The sequence below is a fragment of the Lichenostomus cassidix genome, chromosome 3 (assembly GCF_008360975.1).
Source record: "Lichenostomus cassidix isolate B80296 chromosome 3, HeHo_3.0, whole genome shotgun sequence".
NCBI classification, from domain to species: Eukaryota; Metazoa; Chordata; class Aves; order Passeriformes; family Meliphagidae; genus Lichenostomus; species Lichenostomus cassidix.
Genome location: NC_139483.1, coordinates 24225451 through 24246864, shown reverse-complemented (window position 1 = coordinate 24246864; position 21414 = coordinate 24225451). Strand labels below are relative to the sequence as shown.

The window sequence follows — 21414 nt, the reverse complement described above, 5'->3', positions numbered from 1 at the left end:
TGAGCTTCATTACGTTAAAAAATATTATTTTATTCTATTAACTGTGGAGACTGGCTCATATCAAAACCTGAATTAGAAGATGTTGTGGTCTTGGGAGAAAATTGATTTGCATTTTTGCAAACAAACAATTTCCCTATCCTGTTCATTTTGGTATATATTGAGCTAAGTGCTAGATCCGGATATGTCCACCAAGACAGTGTTGAACTACCATATCCAGCTGGTCTGGCATGGGATATAGCTCTGACTGCTCATGGTGCTAGGAGGTATGTGTTTAAATATCACTGTTAGAGTGATTATTGCACATGGGAATGTTTAGTTGCATTTGCTCACCCCAGAGTGTTGCATTCAAATACAACTCGACTAATTTCTAGGAGCATGGTGTTTATGAGGTAAAATGAAGAGCACTGCATATGCTCAGGCTGGGTTTCAGCTCTTTACTTCTTCCAAGTCTTGAAGCTCAGGAAGTAGCCAAGCTGAATCAAACTGTATTGGAACAATAAGATGAAAGGTTGGGTTTATAGATTGAGTTGATATGTATAATTTGTGGGAATGGGATTGTAACAGTGCTGTTGCTACTCTGATACCTGAAGCAGAATTTTGATAAATCATTTGAAATCTTCTCTGGTAAGGGAATTTTAAGCTATACTTTATTTAGCTGAAATTCCTATTATCCAGAATAAGAACATCCCCAGAATGAGATCATCATGCTGTATTTTCTTTTAAGTCTTAGAAATTTACTAGCTTCATTAAAGTGCTTTGGTAGGGAGAACAATCTTTGGATTGCCTGGATAGGGGGAGCAATGGAGGTGGGCATCATTTTCCTTGTTCCCTCTACTAAAAAGGTATATGCACAAGTGCGTATTTGTGTCTGTGGATCATCTTGCATCTCTTGAGGAACCTTTCTCTTTATACTTTGTGTAAAAGATTCAGTTGTACAGAGCGATAATTACTCTCCCTATTATCAGTGCAAACCACTACAAATGTATTTGCAGACAGTAATAAATAGTTAATGTTGATGCCTAAATAAAGAACTCATGCGAAAAATTATCTTTTACTTTAGGTGGATGACTCTCTGAAAAAGGTATGAGTGTCAATATTTTAAAAATAAACCTTAATACCTAAAAAAGTGCTAAAACTAAGATGAATATCCATTTTTGAAAATGCATAATGGAAGTTTTCTATCTCTGGAAAAGCAAACAACAAGCCCAGAAGTCTAGCTCTAGGCTTCCAGTTTTAAAAATAATTGGTAGATATTTCCTCATTTCCAAAACTGGTTATCTATTCAGAAGGGAAGTTGTGAATTTGCATATGCTCTCATTCTGAGAGTGAAGTCCTTTGAGATCAGTGGGTGTGAAGTGCTGAAGAGCTGTAGCATGGACTTGTTCCAAATTAGCAGAACCTTTTTTTGAGCAGGAGACAGTATTTTTAACCTGCTCCCTCAAAGCTGGAATGGTGTTTGCTCAGCTGCTAACATGATTGTGGTGAAAGATACAAATAACATAAAAAGGAAAAGCAAGTGCCCTGGTGAGCTTGATAGTAAATACATCCAACAATGTTACTATTATGAGGACACTTCCTTTTTTGGGAAAAAAAAATGCTACTCAGCACAACATAAGCAGAAGTTCCTTTCCTTCCCAATTCTGTGTGAGATGAAACTTCACAATTTACAAGTCTGTGGTCTTTACAGTAAGCTGATATAAGCAGTGCTGACTACATGCCTTGCCCAGCAGTGTGTGGTCAAGTGCATGTTAGTAAAGATGAAAAACTCTTAGTGGTTTGGCCTAAATTCTTTTGGCTCCATAGGCACTCTTGTGCTGCATGTCAGAATGGAAATTGACATACTTTGAAATCCTACTACAGCCGAGTGCAGTTTTAGACTATAACACAAGGAGTGAGAAAGGAAGCTCTCACTTTGTAGGCAGACATCTCTACTGATTTCTCAGCAGCTAGATGTTTCTTGGGATCTCCTGTCAGTAAGAGTGCTCTTCTCAGGGTAAAATTTGGCAGACTGATTTGAAAAAAGTCCAGCAGAGGACAGCAAGAGTGGGGGAATGCATAAACTCCAGTGCATTTCTCAAGATCAATCTGGGAGAGTGCCATTGATCTCACTCCTCTGCCTCTGTAAATTTCTGCCATCTGAGAACTCTTTGGTGGGATGTTGCTGTGACAAGAGCCTCAGCTCTGATTTTAACTGCTTGTTTAGCTGCGATGGGTTGCTGAAGTGCCAAGCTCATGGATAATAATATGGGCCTCAATGGTATAAATGCCAGCTGATAATATCAACAACAGTGAAAATTACACAGAATTTATTCCACCTTCTTTTCCCCAGGAGCAAAAGACCTGAGGTTTGTTTTTTTTTTTTTTTCCCTTATAATTCAAAGTATTCAGAACCAAAGTATACTGAAGGCAAGATTCCATACTCAGTAAGATCCTTGTGGTTAATTAATGGAAGTGAAAGCTCCTCAAAGGACCTTCAGCTTTTTATCTTTGCTGATACTGTTAGCCACGGAGGTCATATGAACTTCAGTGAACCTCTTTGTCTAGATGTGCTTAACTCAGGCTAAAGTGGGAGTCTGAGTGCAATTTTGCAAATCAGAGGATGGACTGCAGTGGTGAATGCAAGTGAAGCTTGGGGAGAGAAAGCTGCACTGGGAGGATGGTACAGAGGCTGTTAAAGACACTGTTGTGGAATTAGTGAGGACCAAGACTTGTGTATAAATCCCTGGGACAACTAGCATGCGTTTAGTACATTGAGTTGGGTTATTTAAGTCAGTTGTGGAATCCTAGCTGCTGCACAGTGATTTAAGAGCCCTTTACAGGATGAAAAATGAACTTGTGTATAAAGTAAATTTGAGAATATATGCTGTAGTGCCTGAAACTTCCTTCAGACTCCACATCTACAGGGAGTGCTTTTCAGCCAGCTACCCACTCTCCAAGTGCCAACTCCTTTAGAAAATTTGCTATATTAAAAGAAAACCCCAAAGCCAAAAAACAACAGCCCACGTCCCCAAACAGATAACTCTTTAAAATACAAAAGCTGTTTGAAAAAGTTGACTACAGATCTGTTTTCTCAAAAGCTCAGCATTTAAAAAGTGTCTGGTTCATCCCAGATCTACAGACTCAGGCCTCACAGAGCCTGAACCTAAGAGTAGTTGGAACAGATCTTCAGGTACTGTGAATCAAAGTGGCCCTGCTGACAGAAATGTAGTAGTGCCAACATGTGCTGTCTTAGGATTTGTGTAAAGCAGGTCCCTTTAATAGAAGGTCAAAATCATGTTCTAATAGAGTAATTGCCTTTAGAATCTCAGCTAATGTTTGTGATCTTTTTGCCATTTGTTAGTTGTTTTGACCTCTTGTGTGAACTGGAGTAATGGTGCTGGGGAGGGAGGAAAAAACCTTTGAAAAGAGGAAAGTAACCCAAACCCATCTATTTTGAAATGATATGAAACAGCTGACTTAGTATTGCTAAATTCTTCTTTTAGAGCTGGTGAACAATTTGTCTGCCCCTAATTCCTTCTTTTTTTATTGTTTCTTTCAAAATGTTCTTTTATTATTGCAGCTTATGAGAACATGTAAATTCCTAAAAGCCTGTCCTTTTCTGAACAATTAGGTTGTGCTGATCCCTCAAGAGATGCTGCTTAGACACTGACACGAGACTTATCTGAGCATGTGCCCCTCTATTTTCATTTTGTTCCTAGGATCTCAAATCTTGGCATTGCTGCTTTGCTTCCCAGAGAAAATAGAAAATAATTTTCCCCTTCTTCCTCCTTGTCACCCATTTTAGATGGTGGTGTGAAGGCCCTCTCCTTCACCTGCCTCTATTCCCCCTCAGGAATTAAACTGCACTTAAAGCTTTCTCTCTTTTCTGAACAGGCTTCTCTCTCTCTTCCTTTAATTTGTTAGCTGATAGTTAATTCTTCTTCTCAGTATTGAGCAGTTACTTCAGCACTATTCTCCTAGAAGCACAAGGGGCTCTATCTAACACTTCTCTGGCAGTACAAAAAGAATTTACAGTTTCAGCCTCTTAAACTGCTTACATCACTTGTTTTTGTGTTTTTCAGAGAACTACTGAAACAATAAAAAAAATCTTTGAGCTCTAATTTGCCATTCACTATTTGACATTTGCATTTCTGTTTCTGTCATAAACCCTGGCCAACCAGGCTATAATCACATTCATGTTTGATTGCTACATCTCACAGATCCAGTAGCTGTTACACAGATGTTAATGGGAGACTTTCTGCTGAAGGCCTTAGCACAGGCAGAAGAAAAATCTTCAGAATTTGGCCTGTTGATTCCTTCTGTTGGAAACAGCTTCCTGGGTTTTTCTTCAAAACTTCCTACCTCGTTTTCCATTTCTTTAGATGAGAATCGAATCGCCAAACTGTGCAAACATTTTGAGTAGAGCTGATTACACTGATAGTATTTATGGCATAATTTTTGCCCAGATTAATCTGTTCTCACTTGCTTGGGCTAGCATGAGGAGTGCTGTGCAGGCTGGGATGAGTGGATGCAGACTTTACTCACCTGGCTCAGCTTCCCTGCCCTGGAATGCCTCCTCACTGCAGCCAGTTAGAACAAGATCCCAGCCCCTGTGGGGACCTGAGGTGTGAGCACAGCTGCTGCTCTGGGGTCCCCTTGACACCAATGGCTGGGTCCTCTGCAGTCCACAGAGAGCACACAGGACTGAATGAAAGTCTTTGCTCTGGTTTGTTTCTAAATTTAAAATAGCAGCAAGCAAAACATGGTTGGACTGTCAGAATTTTGGTTCTAGTCTTGTTCCTTTAAACTTCTAGTAAGACACCCTCATTTCAAAAGAAATGAATAAAAATGTTGTCACACCCATAGCACCGACATTTTTGGGGGCTACAAATAAAATTGGAAGAGTGTCTCCATATGCTAGAAGGAATCACAAGATTCTTTCCAGAGTGGTCTGAAGCCTGAAAGTCTTTAGACAGTGCATAGGACACAAGAGCTAGACATAGACCCATAACTACGGCACATTGCAGAGTGTATTTAGAAGTTGATAGCAATATTTTGAGACTCTTTCAGGCTTTCCCAGTAAATATACCTTGTTCACTAAATATCTTTAAAGTAATTTTACTGGTGTCACTACTAAATATAACTGTGCAGTCAGGAATTGGAGGGAAAACCAGGATGATGGCATCCCTTAGCTAAAATAGCAGATGCATTATGCATATCAGCTCCAAGAAGGGTAAACATGTGTCCAAGGTCATGGTTTCACCCTTGGCTGACTGAGGTCCTTAGGGGAATTTTGGTTTTGCCAGAGTGTATTTAGAGTCTCTGAGAATTGCATATCATGTCCCAGGTGCCTCTTGTTTTCTAAAGTCCAGCTTGAGGCTCCATGTTCCAAATTGCCTCTTTCATAATCAGCTTTTGGCAGACTGTGCTGCAGAAGTATTCTGTCTTTTAGTGGACCCTCCACACAGGAAAAACCTGACTTGCATTCCTGAAAAGAGACCATAATTGAAAGGGGTGCTGCAGCAAGTACAGACGTGCATTATCAAGTATTGACAAATTTCTCCTGATTTCAGTTTAGAGGCAGAGATAAATGCATCTCTAAAAGGTCAATAAAACAAAAAACTGTCACATTTTTAGAAGGGAATCAGCTGTTGCACAATTTCAGCTTGTCTTGATTATGAGTGAGAAGAATCTCACTTTAGTTTCAGAAACTGCCTTGGAGCATCGCAATGTGTTTTTTTTCCTCCTTTGTCACTTCCTATCTTTCTGAATAAGCTGCTTCCTGCTACCCCAGAACGGTCAGTGCCACCCCTTAATTTACAGTTAGGAATGCAGACACGAGGGAAGGCGAGGGGATGAAATATGGTGTCAAGTTTGTATCTGCTCACATTTCACACACTAAGGAGACAAGCCCCTTTGGCCAGTTGCCATGGGGAATTTTCTTGCAGAAGTAAATAAGTCAGAACAGAAAGAACTCAGATTCATACTACCCCAGCTGCAGAATGTCATTAAGTCTCAAAGGGTGCTATGTGCATTGTGTGAAAGGAATTTTGTAATCTGGCTGTAACTGTAGTTGCAAAACTATGTTTGAGTTTAAACCTTTATTTTGAAATTTTAATTATTGGCTTGTTTCTTGCATTCTGATTAAAGCACAAATTGTCTTATAAATAGTTTCTATTTTTAAACCAGAAAAAGGTTTAGATTAAACATTTCAATAGCACATGAGTGGTTAATTTTGTTTTGTTTTCTTGTTTCTTCCCATGCCAATTTTGAACTAATCTCCATTTCCTAATTCACTTTTTAAGGATGCTTGAAAAGCGAATTAAATCTACCAGGGCAGTCAAAATATCATGTAGATGGCTTTTCATTTTAAAATGTCATTCATTATCCAGCTTTCTGATCCCAGTAATCTTCAGAAACTTGGGGATAGGAGAGGCTGTTTTCTTTCTCCCCCCACCCATTTCATGCCTTTTTTTTCCCTTAAAAGGTCTAAGAAGAGAAAGCACAGCAACCTCCCTTCCACTAGTAGGTTTTTTTTTAATTTCAGTTCTTTTTCAGTGTGAGTTACGTGAGTGTGGCATCCGTGAAGCTGGTGCTGGTATACATGGGAAGAGGCTCATGCTGTGGATTCTTAGTTCCAGAGGACAAAATAGCTTCTGTTTTGGTGGTGTTTCTTAGAATGCTAGTACCTCTTCTCTGATTTGGTGAAGGAATGGGAAACTTGCATGCCTTTAGCACTGATATTTGAAATAAAACCCATTATCTGGATGAAACAAATAGCTACTGGAAAAAGGCATTTTCAAAGTTGCCATTAAGTCAGATTCTATGTCTCTGGAATAATATGCAATGGCACAACTTACATTACAGCTTTTCTTGAAGTGTTTTGGATGTTGTGTCTGGGGCAGTAGCTGTCATGAATTTCCTGGAGAAAGGCTGATGCCTGCAGAGCTGCAGTCATGAAACCCTGGATTCGTGCAGAGCTTTAGTGGCTCAAGCAGCCCACGTGAGGCTGGTTTAATGGAGATGGTCTTTGAAGCAGCTGATCACTGCAGGCTTGGTGTAGTGAGTGCAGGCTGCTTGGATGGCAGCAGGGCAGGGGATGTGTCTGCTGACCAAAGTCCAGGGCCCTGGGCTCACATGGCTCCCACAAACCTTTCTGTTGAGGAGTGTTATTGCTGTCAGGTCTGCCTTAGATTCACCATGTCAGAGGAACCATGTCTTGGCTTCATCACATGCTCCCAGTCTCCTGTCCCCCATCTGTAATGACATCTCATTAACAAAAACTTCAACCTAAGCTTTAAACTGCTTTGTGCTTTGTGGTCAGTGGGTGAAATTCAGGCCAGAGCCTGCCAGCTCCTAAGCATCCCATGTGACGCTCGCTGGCTCTGTCAAACTTCCCTGCAACCCAGGCAAAGGGAGGTTAGAAATAAAAATACCACCTGGGTGGGAGGGAGAGTACATGTGTGTGTTTGTGTCATTGCCCATGAGCTCCCCGAGCTGCAGTTTGGTGGAACGTGTACCGAGCAGAACGCCAGGAGACAGTACATCCTGCTCCCAGCTCTTTCCCCCGACTATTTTTGTGCTCTCCACAACTGTTATTAAGCAAGACCACAGAGTATTTTTACAGCATAAGCAGAAAAGGTCTATGTTGCATTTAAGGGCTGTGAACCATCAATAACCCATGCTGAAATATAGGGATACGTAATGCCTGTATGCAATCTGAAGAATGTGTCCTGGGATAAAAAGGAATTTGGATGTTGATGATATTTCACAATGTTTGATCAAACAGATTAGTTTGCCATTGGATCCACCTCTTCTCCTTGTTTCATTTAAAATACTTCCTATCAAGTTTTTAAAGGGTTTATTACTATCACTTCTGATCATAAAGTTTTTATTTTACTTTGGTTTTGGTGTGGCAGGAGTTGCATGGGACATCCTGGACTGGGCACAAAGCAGTCATACAGCAGATTTTTCTACCTAGGCTAACAGAGCCAAGCAAATGGAAATCTTCTGACCTCAGCATGGTGTGTCTGAGACTGGGCTTGGGTCTCTGCTCTCCTGAGAGTGTCTGCCATGTCACCCTTATTAGAGCTGACAAGCCAAAATATTTCTTCTGGATTTAATTGCTCTTACTAGAATACTAGGCACTTGTAAAATGGACAAATTTTAAGAATTCTTTTGCCCAAAATTTGAGACAGCGTTACATTTACACCACTATCTTCTTGGTTTGTTTTTTAAAGAACTTTATTTTTTTTTAATGTTTAAAATGCATGGCTCTGTGTATTGCTGATTTCAGCAGGATCTGTTGAACTTGAAAGATAGAGATTTCTATCCTGAGTTATTTCCTATGCACAACTAATTGTTATACCTGAGTGAGAAACTTTTTTTTTTTTCATTTTTGTATTCCATTTAAGCAACATTTTATAGTTTTGATGCCCAGTTTAAACCCTCTGGATGACATTAAGAAACTTCATCTACTAGACTCAAAATTTTGAAGGATTACATTTCAACAGGGAGATTAGGACAAGGTGGTGTAGGTGGGTCAATGCAACTTGTAATTTATGAAGGGGGCAGCTGAAAACAAGAGGGGTTACACAGAATGTGTGCTCAGTACTGTGCTCCTGAGGATGGATATGGGACTGCAAAAAGGTGTGTTCTGCAGTATTTCTGTGCCTGTTTTTCATGCTGTGGCAGTCCCTCTATGGAAATTTCTTGGGCTGTTTGGATCTGGAGTACATATAGAAGACATACTGCTGCCTCCTTTTGAGAATGTAACAGTCAAATTTCTCTCTCTTTTTTTTTTTTTTTTTTAACCTAAGGTGGTATCAGAGTAAATGATGGGAAAATTTGTCCTTTCATTCCTCAATTTTTCCTTAGTCTTAGGCCCTTTTAAGTTGTACTCTTATTTTGTGCTAGGGATTACTGTCAATTAGAGCCCAAGGTTTGGAAGAAGAAGGGTGGAGGGAAAGAAGGAACTACGTGATCTCTGAGTTATTTGAGTATACTTAAAACATGGAGTAAGCACTAAGAAAAAGGAAGTGAACGACTTATTTTGGTCAGATGAGGCAGAGAGTAGATTTTGAGGAGTGGAGCTGAAGTGCCCCATAGCAGACAAAGTTATTGCTGAAGAGCCCTGCTTCCCCTTTTGATATTAACTTACCCCATTTTAAGAGATTTTTTTGGGGGTGGGTTTTCAATGTGTCAGCAGACTTAACAAAACTGAGTTAAAATTTCCTCTCATGTTTATGTAGGAGCAACTGCAGGGTGGGTCAGCTGGCAGATGCAGGGTGGGACAGGAGCTGGGCTGAGCATCACCCAGGTGTAGGAGCAGGGTGAGCTTTAGGTCTGGGAGCAGGATAAGCAGCAATTAGGAGTGGGTGAGCATCAGGGTGTCTGTTTAGCCTCCCAGGATTACACAATGCATGGGGATGAAGAAGTTTTGTCCAAAACCTTCAGGTTCCTCTCAGAGCATTTCTGTAAGGTGCAGGACCGTGGCTAGCACAGGTCTTTCCCATGAGAATTCTTTTTGTGTTTTATAAACAAAGATAAAGTTTGGATGTTGTTGAAAACAGTGTCTCAAGATTTGGACAGTGCAGGCCTAGCCAATCAAGCCTAGGGGGAGGTTTCTAGCTGACCAATCTGGGTGACCTTTGAAAACTCTATATACATGTTGGATTCAAACAATAAAGTACTTTTTCTATGCCACGCTGAGAATCGGGGCTTTCCTTCTCTGCTAGCGGCTCAACAGCGACACACGACTCTGAAATCCTGCTTCTTGTCATGCCTTGGTTTTCTTCTCTAAGGAAGAAACACTGTTGGAGGTGTTTCAATGAAAGGCTTGATCCATGCCCCACTCCTTCTCTGTGGTGTGGCTGGGGACAAGGACCTTCCTCAGGAGGCAGACAGCTCTGCTCTATGTAGCAAATCCCAGTCTCTTCTGCTTTCCTTTCCAGCCACACCCTTTTCCCTTTCTTGCTGGAGGGGCAAGCCTCAGCCCCTTTGCAGAAATCTGCAGCCTTGCCAGGCTCCCCTCTTTCTCCCTCCATCACCTGCCCAGTGCTGCTGCCAAACTTCTGTCATCCCTGCAGAGAGAACGAGTTATTTTTTTTCACTGAAGCAGCAGATTTGGGTTTTACCTACCCATCCATAATGGTTGCTCTGGCTCTGCTCCTGTCCTGGGTGCACTGCAGAATTCTTACAGGCCCCCCTTTTAGTGCCAGCTCCATGGGTGGCCTGGAGAAGATGGGTCAGTGTGGGAGCGAGGAGGGCTGCTTGTGCATTGCTAGGAAAGGTCCTGACCATGGTGGGTAAACCCTTGTGGGGAAAGTGTCATCTGCCAGCAGATTCTCAGTGTGGTCTCCTGCTCACAGCAGTGCAGTGCAGAGTCCAGAGTGTGGGGATGGGCTTTAACACTGACTTGCTGCCCTGGCTTGGACTGTCCTTTGCTCCTTGCAGTCTTCACTGCCAATTTTGAGACCTTGAGATTTTTTTGTCATTTGAGAAAAGTCAGGGCATTAATATGGGTAGGTCTTTTACTTTTGTGTGACTACTCAGGAGGTGTTTAGCTGAATGACACTGGCTTTTTTTTACCTCCACCAGGCTTTCTCTTTCACACATGTGAAACCTTTAGTTATCCCTTTCAAGAAATGCCAATGTTATTCAGAGTTGTTAGATTACTGTTGTGAGTAAGGATTTTTGATGGGCTGCCTAAACATGGATTTGACAACATGCAACAACTTGTGATAACTATTGCACACAATCCAAAGTGGCTCATTATGTTGTCTGGGAAAGAAAGAGTGCTGGTGTTGTCTTCCAATCCCTGCACCCCAGGAATTAAAGAAACTGGAAAGGGGCTGTATGGATTTTATATAACAAGTTAATGTTTTAAACATTTCTCTGTTTGTCTGGAATATGAGCTACCAGTACTTTTGTTGTTGCTGTTGCTAAGTTACATACAAGTGTTTCTTTATGAAGTGACACCCTCAAAAAAAACCCCAGCCCCTCCGCTCTTTTGAAAGATTTTGCTGAATTTTGTTTTCTCCTTTTCAAATTTTTTTAAATCCTGCTCCCCTCTTTCCTCCCTGCACTTCCTCCCCAGGGCAAAGAGAGATTATAGAAAATTATTCTGTGACAATAAGTCCAGAAATAGCAAACGATGATAATGAAAAGACACAATGGTTTGCTTTTGGTTAGGACTAATTAGGATTGCTCTGATGTGTTGGGATTTTTGTGCACCCATTTTTACACAGATGCATCATCCAGCAGGGCGCATTTTTCATTGGGCCTGCTGATCGCTTCAGTGCATGCCAGACCTCTGAAAAGTACCACAGTTTTTACTACCTAAAACCACGTGAGTTTTAAGTAGATCTGCTTTTGGGGAATATTTGTTTGCTTTGATCATGTAGAAGTCACTGCTGTTGTAAGGGCTGCCCATTTTAATATGGGGAGTGCTAGGGTGGCTAAAAGGTCTGACTTCTGAAAATATTTCTGAAGCTAGCGAGCCAAGTTTTGTCCTGGCTAAACCCACATGACTTCACAGCATTAGTGCTTCAGGAGCAGAGACCCTGCAAGCAGCTGGTCCCTGTCAGGCACCCACTCTCCCAATGGGGCTGTGAGCTTTTTCCACATTGTCTTCCAAAAGGTCTGCTGGTAAATGGGGCAATATTCCTGAGTATGTGCCTGCTAAAAATATTGTGAAAAGTGTGAGAGATGGCCAGGTGATCTGGGCAGCGTCAATGACACGCTTTGGAGAATGAGCTTGGGGGGACTGAAAGCAGGGTGCTGGCATTTTTAACAAGACTGAATTTTCTTTCCCATAGCCATTTGAAATCCTTCTGGGCAGGGGCTTTTAACTGCGATGTGTTTAGGAGGAAATTTAAAGCAACTTATGGTTAGGTTACATTATAGGTTCAAACAGGATACGTATCAGATACCTGGAAGGAAAGTATTACTATTTTGAATTGCAGGGCAGCCCAGATTTTGCATAGAAATGCTATTTCAAAGCTCCAAGGCAGACACAACAGTTTTCCTGAAATAATACCAGCAGTAATCCCTTCAAATATCCCCAAGTGTATTGGCTCACGCATGTTTTAAAATTCTTTCTCAGTTTTGTTATAAAAACTTGCATATTTCTCTCTCCTTCACCATATGAAAATCTTCTAAGAATTTTTTATGAGCTTTTGTAGACTTCAGAATAAGCCCTGCTTCCCCTCCCCTTCCTTACTTTCTAATCCAATTTAGTCAGATAGTTACTTCAAATCCCTTGGAGGCCTGTAGTTTGTTCATTCTCCCACAGTGCTGAGATTTCCCTCCAGCCCAGCTGGCAGGAGTTTTTAGAAATAACAATATCTCAGGGGGAAGGAGCTGAAGATTGAATGGGGTCTTTTGTCCAGGTCTCTATGAAGCCAGATTAATTATGCATTGCAGAACACAGTTTAAAGCTCTGAATTAGGTCCTCATTGCAATGAAAGGAGAGCACAGGCTTGAAAACTGAAAGAATTCCCATTTCTATCAGAGGGACAGACATATAATGACTGAAAGCAGGAAGAATTTTTGAAAATTGCAATTAAACAGTATTTTGTATTTACCACTCGGTAGCAGTTGTCTTAAGCGTTTACAAAAGTGATTCTTTGACATTTTTTTCACATGATCACTCCATAGGTGGCTGGACTTTGAGGATTTTCAAGTCTTTTCTGTGTTACTAGGCTACTCTTGAAAGTACTTGTGCTTTGATGAATGAGAGGTTTTTTTTTTGGCCAGCACTTACCTGAATAGAGGTCTTTAAAACCTCAGCCGTACAATTAGCTGTTGGTCAGATGATACTGATGGTACAGGAAAAAAGCAAATGGTTTTCTCCTTTACTTCTGGGGATTTTCTAAAGCTGCCTGACCCAGTGTGATGTGCAATAACAACATTTTTCTTGGTTTTCTAATGCACTTTAATTCCAGTTTGAAGAAAGTAAAACTCTTTTGTGGATAATAAGTCCATAATGCTATACAGCTGCCAAATAAAAAGTTGTCCACAGGCATTTGTATTCATAAGGGCACTTTCTGTCAGGCTGGGAGATTGTGTTTTGATAGAGGACTGGGGCCAAAAGACGGATAAGGAAAAGGTTAGCTATGAAACCTCTTACTGTAGAAAACCATAGTACTCTCAGATATGAACAAAATGGGATGGATGGAGTGTGAGCAAAATAAACCGATTATTTTCTTTTTTATAATTTCCTTTAAATCCCACGTATGGACTAACATGCTGCAAAATAACTCTACCATTATTAACTCAGCCCTTCAATAATTTTATTTAAAGATTACAAACTGTAAACATCCAAAGAGATAGCCAAATGCATTCTTAGAAGGATAGCAGTGTTTTGGGGCTGAGTAAATAATTTACTGAATCACACTGGAAAGTCTATAAGTGGAAGCTCAGTGTGGAAGTAATTTGATACAAATATTATGCAGGAGAAGCATTTTTACAGAGCAAGCACACATTAATGAAAATTAATAATGTGTTTAGTCAGTATTTGAGGCACATGGTTCATCCTAGATTGTCTCCACATTGCTTCTCTAGAGGTGCAATGAGTTAATTGAGAGCTGTGTTGACCCAAAGCAATGGCTGCTGGCAGGGAGTGGAGGAATGGGCACCTATGGCAATGGTCTCCTGTAGTGTGCCTTGAGGAGGGCACAGTGTCAGAGCAAATGTGGCTGTGGAAGAACAGTTCCCAGCTGGTGTGCAGTTATGGGGAAGCTGCCTCCAGCTGGCCTCATTCAGAGTCACCTGGAGTTGCTCTGCTTTTTGCTGTCAGAATGGGGCTTGTTGAGGAGAGTGAGAAGTGTGCTGTCTTGCGAAGCTACATCCGAGGAATTTACCTTGCACCTCTGCTTCTCTTTGCTGCTGCTTTGGGTCTGCTTTGCTCTCTTGCAACAAGAGCCTAAGAGCCTTGTTTTTCCTCGCTCTTTGCTTGTCCTGGAATGAGCTAGCTGCAGTAGTTAGTAATTCCCAAGTTTTCTCCAAAACTCAAATTGAAATAAGGTTTCTGTGATTTGAAAGAAATGCAAGTGTTTCCTACTGTCATTTCATTTGCAAGAATGAAAGGATGGAAATAACTCCCACTGACTTGAAGTGCTTGGTGAACAAATGCTCCAGAGAAGGTGGTGGCAAGGCTGGAAATAACCAGATACCCAGGTCTGCAGCAGTGGTCTAGCTCTCAATATCTGCTATTTGAACCTTCTCATCAGAGGTTTTTGACCTCACACCAACTTTGCCTGGATGGTCTCTAGAAAATATGAACAAAAGTCAGGTTTGCCTGGTAACTTGCAGAGTAACAGTAGGGCTCACCACATTAGTTACAATGCTGTAACTAGTGTGCAATGCAAAAAATCTTTTCTACATCACTGATCTTGCAACAAAAACAAAAGTTCTTTCTAAGATAAGAATACATGGACAGCTAGAGCTATCTGGATCCTTTCCCAGCAAAAGCTCTTCTGTAATAAAGCTGAAGAGAATGAAACAAAATGGACGGCAAAGTGTCATCTTTGATCTGCCAAAAGAGGTGAGAAGGGCTTGCTGAGGAAATGTGCCTCCTCTTAAGGAAACCCTTCTAATTGTCTCCAACACAGTCTACCTTGTGCCAGTCTGCTTGGGAGCTGCTGCAGTGAAAAACCTGGGAGCCTCACTTGGAGCCAGGAGGTCTCAGGGCTTCCAGGTCTCTGCTGGGGAGTCTGCAGGCTTGGGCTTAACTTCCTGGGGCCACAGGATTGCTGGGCTCCCAGCCGCTGGGCTGAGAGCAAAAGAAAGGATGTCGCAGTCTTCCAGAAGAGTGTGATGCTTGGTGAATTTCAATTTGAATGTCTCCACATGAGAGAAGCATTTTCATTAAAATAAAAAAAAAAAAAGTGTATTAATCCGTCTCCCTTGAACTTAGTATTAATCAAAACTGTGAAGATAATGAAGTTAATGCCAGGGCTAGGAGTACAGTGTCAGCTTTTCATCTTTGGATGTCCATTATCTGAACATTCTGAACAATCCTGTCAAAAACTCTCAAGTGATTATATTTAATTTATTTAATTCCTTTCCTTCTCAGATTTCAGGTCTTCCACATTTGGAGAAGTTTTGAGTTTTTCCAGCAGAAGATCGGACATGTTTTAGGGTTCATAAAAATATTACTTAAAAAAATTTAACTGTTTACTTTTGAAAATCCTGTTTATTTAGTTAGAATTTCTGTTCAGATATTTTTCTATCATTCTTCTTGTTGTCCAGTGAAAAGAAAAACTGAGTAGAAAAACCCCTTTAATGTCTGAAAATGACAAAGATAAATCCTTCATATCAGTAATGTTACTATAAAGCTGAAGACAAGAATTCGGTAGATTAAAATTACATGAACTTAAAAGCAGCAAACCAGCATTGTCATGATGACTTATACATGGTTTTCTCTGTTAGTGGGAGATAAGGAGAGTTCTTTATCACAGTTGTTTCTTTCTTCTTTCTAAGCGGGCCCTAAAGTTATTTTCCTGAGCCCTACAGGGACAGTTTCAGGTGATCTAAAAATGTCAAGTTTTGTCTAGTTTTACTGTAAAATCTGGGATCCTCAACACTTGAAAAGCTGACACATATCCCTATGTGTGGAAGTAGAGGCTCAGCTGCAGTTCAGCAGTTTTGGCTCAAATAATCCTTGTGTCTTAGCTGGAGTATTTGCTTTCATGTCAAGAGCCACGCTGCCGCCACTCAAACCTTTCAGGGTTTTTTTCGAGCTGAGAGGTTTTTATGCATTTTGCTCTTACTGGACTAGTTTAGTTTCTGAGTTCTGCATATGTGCAGTTGTAACGAAATCAAATATTACAGCTGGAAACTGTGAGATCAGCCTTGTCATTGCTCCGGCCTCCCATTTACCGTGAAAACAAACACAGTTCTCTTCTCATGTCTGCCAGCAGGAAGGGGGTGGGGAGGCAGTCAGAGAGGCAGAGGAAAGTTTTTTCTTCAAAAAGGAAGAAGGTCAACTATTTTGGGAAACTAAAAGCTCCCAGCAATTAGAAGAATTCTTTTCTCTGCTCAGTGATTAGAGAAGTCTGCAGGCAAGCAGTAATTGCTGCAAACAGTAGAGCCTTGCAGATGGACAAGCGGTAAATGCATCTCTTTGCCTTTGCAGAAACATGTCTTTGCAGAAGATAAAGTGGATAATGCAACATACTTTGCTGTGCCAACAGTTAAATTATAACACAGAGTCTATAAATCTCTATGCTGGGTAAATCAGTTCTTCAGGTGCAGTCAGCTGATGCGCTGAAGGCAAGGACTGTGTGACTGATTTCTCCCTGCTGCTTCTGACGTCTCTGCGAGACTCGCTGTGTTTCTTAAGGCTGTATCCACCTAAGATAGGGAAAGAAACAGATCTTGGAGAAATTCTTACCTGCAAGATGCAAAACGATGACAAGTGTTATTTCAAAACATAAAAAAAATTAAATTCCAAATCTGGGAAGTGCTGTGATTGCCTGGAGAAAATGCAGAATAACTTTTTAATGTGGCTTTGTTTTGGAGTCCTTGTGTTTGCCCCACATGTCTTGCCATGAGTTCAGTGTCTCTGAACTCTTCTGGCAAGCAGACCCTTAAAGGAGTCCATACAGAAAATTGCAGACATGTTCCTCATTACTCTTTTGAATGTGTTTGTGAGTGTTCTTAATTTCTTTAGGTTTCACCTCATCCTAATCAATAACTAGAAAACTAGTGCAGGGTAGAATCTGAAAAGTGTATTATTTAAATGACCTATTGAGTCATCTGGTCTTCTGTTCTGCTAGTTTTCATGCAATGAAAATTCCCTCATATTTTTTAAGATGTTTTCCCAAAGCCTGATACTTTTTGTTCAACAACTTTTTTCTCTATAGATGCATTACTTTTTTGTGCCTATGGTTGTAATTTGTTGCCTTCATTCTTGTTTACATTGCAAATACTACCAGACTGCTGTTTACAGTCCTTTCTCTGAGAGCTCTTAGATGAGCTATAAATGTGTTTATACAGAAAATTAAATAGTAATCTATTACAAAGCATCGCTCAGCTCAGAAACTTCCCTAGTTTTCATGATATGGTTCTGGTAATCTGATGCTCAGCTGACTGTAGTAATCCATGTAGGATCATATGGGAACTGTATTAACTGTTAAAATGTCCAGTCTGCACTATCTCCAGATGCATATGTGCATTCAACACTGAGTTGTATTGATCTTTGCAGCTGTGCTACAAGCTGTTGTTTATTGGCTGTCTGCAATCCCTCCTAGGTGTCCTTTGTTTTTCATTCCTTGAGTTTTTCATCTGATTGCTGACATACGTGAGGACATTCTCCCAGATGTAGTCAACCTTTGTGCAATCTTCTCATGGCTGTGCCTCTGTTTTGTTCAGTAGTATCTATGGAAAGCATGTTTCCACTTCCCCACGTCCTTTAGGAAGAGCTATAGCACAGAACTGATCTGGCTCTCTTTCTCTCCATCCTTCCAGTGAGGGTTTAGCAAAATGCCTAGTAGAGAGATTCAGATCATGCTGCTCGAAGCACCTTTCCTCTGGTTGCCAGAACTGGGTGCCTCAATGTAGGTGCATCCTGGAAAGCACAAAGTCCACAACACCAGCAGGGAGTTCATAGCCTCTGCCTTAACTGGAGCTCCTCCTGCAGCATTCATGATTTTCTCAGCCACTGGAGTAACTATTTCCTTTCTCCATCTTGAAGATAAAATAGTTCCTACTCAGGATGTGCTCCAGTTGAGCTTTGTGCTATCCTCTCCATTTCCCTGCAACGCCCTGCCTGTTCACTGGCTTTACAGGCAGCTAATGCTGTATTTGGAGAAGAACCCAGTGAGGAAAGGCCAGAAAGAATCCTGAGGGAAAGATCCTTTCCTAGTGTTGGGTGTGCACAGTCTTCTCAGGCCATATCTGTAGCAGCCTTTTCTTCCCCAAATTCCCATTGTTATAACTATCATTTCTGTTGCAGACACAGTGTTCAGTGAAAGACTTCTTTCACTTCTGATTTTGTTATAACATTTCCAACCTTTTCAGACCAAGTTGTGATAATATTTGCAGCATCAGTGTGTTTTAAGTTATTTTTATGTTTTATTGGTTTTATTAAATATTTAAATTGATATGGTATTTTAGATTTTATTCTATTTTTATTAAAAATTCACGTATCTTCTGTAGCATTTTGCAGCCAATAGTAACATGGAATAGAGTGAGCAAAAGAAGTATTTTGGAGATCTGTGTGTCCATCTTCTGAGATGGCTGTTTCATTTCTCTCAGGTCTCTTGAGATCACATACCCTTATTGCAGAGAGTTAGAATACTTTGCTACTGGGAGGGAAAGAGGACAGGGAGATTTTGGCCAACAGTCAGAGAGCTGCCTCAAGTCTTTCATCTGACAATGCTTGTGCCTCTCCTGTGCTGATCATGAGATCATTAGATTATCTTCGAAGACAATTAGTGAGGCTGATACTAGCCACAAAATTTTCTGTCACATGTTGAGATTACTGTGCATTTGTCAATTCCTACATAATGAGTTTAAACTGCCAGTTCATTGGAATGCATAATTATTCTGCTTTTACTTAATTATCTTATTTTTTGGGTGGCTCTGTGATGGGACTGATACTTTTTGTATCTAGGAGTACTAGGAGAAAGAGCACTCCACTGAAATTCTGGGAGTACTACTGGAAGGTCTTGGAGAAGAGCTAGCTAAAGATTTAAAAATGGCTATTACTATAACCCAAAACATTTATTCTTTCATTGCTCATCCTCTCTTCTCAGATGTCATCCTATGAATGCAGTATGACGCATCAAAAAAACCCCAGTGAAGCCCTCCAACAAATATTTGCTCACAGTAGGTGCATGATTCATGAGGTGGTGTTCTGCCAGCATACGAACATGTTTTTTTGTCCTGTTTATTATTAACTACTTGGAATCTTATAAACTTCTCTAATATTGCACTTCTGCAGTGTTTATTTTGGAGACTACAGATTTTCCTTTATTCAGATGCTATAAACAATGTAATGTCATGAATCACTATGCCGTAGGGACTGGTATAGTTAATGCTTTTAATGGAAGTCACTGGCATCCATAAGTTGTTTTTTTTTTTCTCAGTAATGGGTGGAAATTTAGTGTGGGTTTTCTTACCATGGCCTAGGAAAGTTCATGATGTAAGTCTAAGATAGCCCAATCCTAAGTGGAGTTCCAATTAGTAAAGGTAAAATGAATTTCACCTACACTTAATGGTCAAAATTTGACTTGAGATGCCCATGAGTCATTTACATTTTTAGCTTTCTTTTTTCATTAATAGAAAAAGCCTGTGCTCAGGGAGTGATTCATCTGAACTATGTAAACTACCTAAAATTAGGATGAGATAATTCCTCTCTGGTAGCCCCTAATTTTTTTCTGATGAATAGGGTGCAGGAATCCTATCTGAGATTTAGAAGCTATATTGTATAGGTAAAAGTAAATGGGGTGAATCTTTCCAACAAAGACAGCCATGGCATTCAAACCAATATCAACTCTACTAGTCAAATACCTTCTACTACTCTGACTTGACTGAGACTTAGAGAGGAATGAACTGACATATGCCACTGAGATGCTTTTTAGCACATATTTCTGAGGAATGTAGAATGTTTTGATTACAGCTCTGGTCCTGAATGAAAAAAAAATTCTCTTGATTCAACAGAAGTACTAACACAACTGTGCCTTATAGCTCATTGACTGGTTGCATAAAATTAATGTGATTGACTTGGAACATAGAAATCCTGGTGATAATTCTTGTATTGCTACTTTCTGAATGTGCAGAAGCTTCAGTTTAGAAGTTTTTCTAGAGAAAATCTGCTGGTTTGGAAAACAGGACTGTAACTTTACCAGGGAATGACAGTTTTCTGTGTTCTGTCTTGATGAAAATCCTCACAGCAAACCTTAACTGATGGTGCTGAGAAACTGAGCGCAATAAACAGGTGAAAGTAGCTATTTTCCCTACTTTCACTACACTGTCTTCTACCAGTCACCCAGCCTTCCAAAGTCCACTGTCTTTTTTTGGCTGCAAGGCAAATAGTCTGTTTTTTCTAAAATTGAAGTTACACCTTATGAACCTGTGCTAATCATGTTTTGATGAGTAGGTACTGAAATAAATTATCTTCCTTCAGTAACAATTTTACAAATGTCCAGGTTCCTATCTCTCTATGACTGCTGCTGAAGTCAATGGCAGCAGTCAGAAAGTGGTTTCTTGCAAAGGTTGTATTTCAGAATTTTTTTTCACTCTGGTTTATAAAACTTTATAACTTGCTTTCTTACTCATGTGAACATCAAAGTTGGGTAATTTCTGTTTTCCATAGCAGTATTTTAAAAGCACAAGTGCTCTAATTCTCTTCTCACTTCAGATGAATACTGACATGGTTTCTCTTAGGTTGTAGTATCAATACCAGTAGGCCCTGGAACATTTTTATATGCCTTGTTTACATTCAGGTAAATTCAAGCATACCAGGCAAGATTTCAATTACTAGCTAATATTGTATTATAACTCTTGCAGCAAATCAACTATTTGTTCAAAATGTACTCCAGAAATTGTATTTAGGACTTGAAAATTTGTTGGTGTTTTAGATCATACACAGTAACTGTTTTTTTTTTTTTTCTATTTTCTTTTGCTTTGCAAAGACAACAAAATCTTTAGCAAATTGCTCTTTTATGTAGATTCATAGGCAATTGGCATTATTTTGGAAAGCATGTACAACATAATGAGTCATTAAGATTTCAAAGTTTAGTATGCTGGAGGGAGAGAAGAAACCAAATTATATAAGACCTTGGAGCAATAAATATTTTATTTTGCTTATGGTGTGATGTTCAATGATTGTAAGTTACAAATCAAGATTCTATTCTTTGCTTATGCAGCTGCTGCTTTTACATGTTTCATTCACAATGTTTTTTCATGAAGCAGCAAGCTGACACTTGCCATGTTTTCTGTTCATTTTTCTCAGAGCTCTAGACTGGAACAACATAGCCTATGAACCGTATTTGAATCTGTGAGCTATGTTTGATTTCTGTAGGCATAGGTCCAAAATCAGTATAGCTCTGTGTTGTTTTGATCTGAAAAAATGCAAAGCATTTTTGAAAGAGGTTGGTACTGCTAGCCCTATTTTACAGATATGAAAACTGAAGGAGGTCTTGTATAGCCTTGTGACCTTCAGTCAGTTAAGCAGTATTGCCTGGTTTTCATTGGGAGCTCATGGAAGCAGGACTCATGAGATTTTTGAAGTGGTTGTGGGATTTGAGGTCTGAGTCATGACAGGCAATTCTTGTGTTTTGTTTAATTTCTAAGGTCTTTCCTATAACTGGGATCTCAAACCTGTAGCACTTGACTGTTGTTGCTGATACTCTCATTGACTTTGGAAGATGGTCAATGTTTCTGTGCCTCAGAGTGGCATAAATTAATTGATGTTAGCTTCAC

At 40.2% G+C, this 21414-nt stretch overlaps 1 protein-coding gene across 1 annotated transcript in view; it reads left to right on the top strand.

The window, feature by feature from the left end:
* LOC146439296 (uncharacterized) overlaps positions 1-21414 on the top strand; it is a 223307-nt gene that overhangs the window by 142280 nt on the left and 59613 nt on the right. The window lies entirely within an intron of this gene.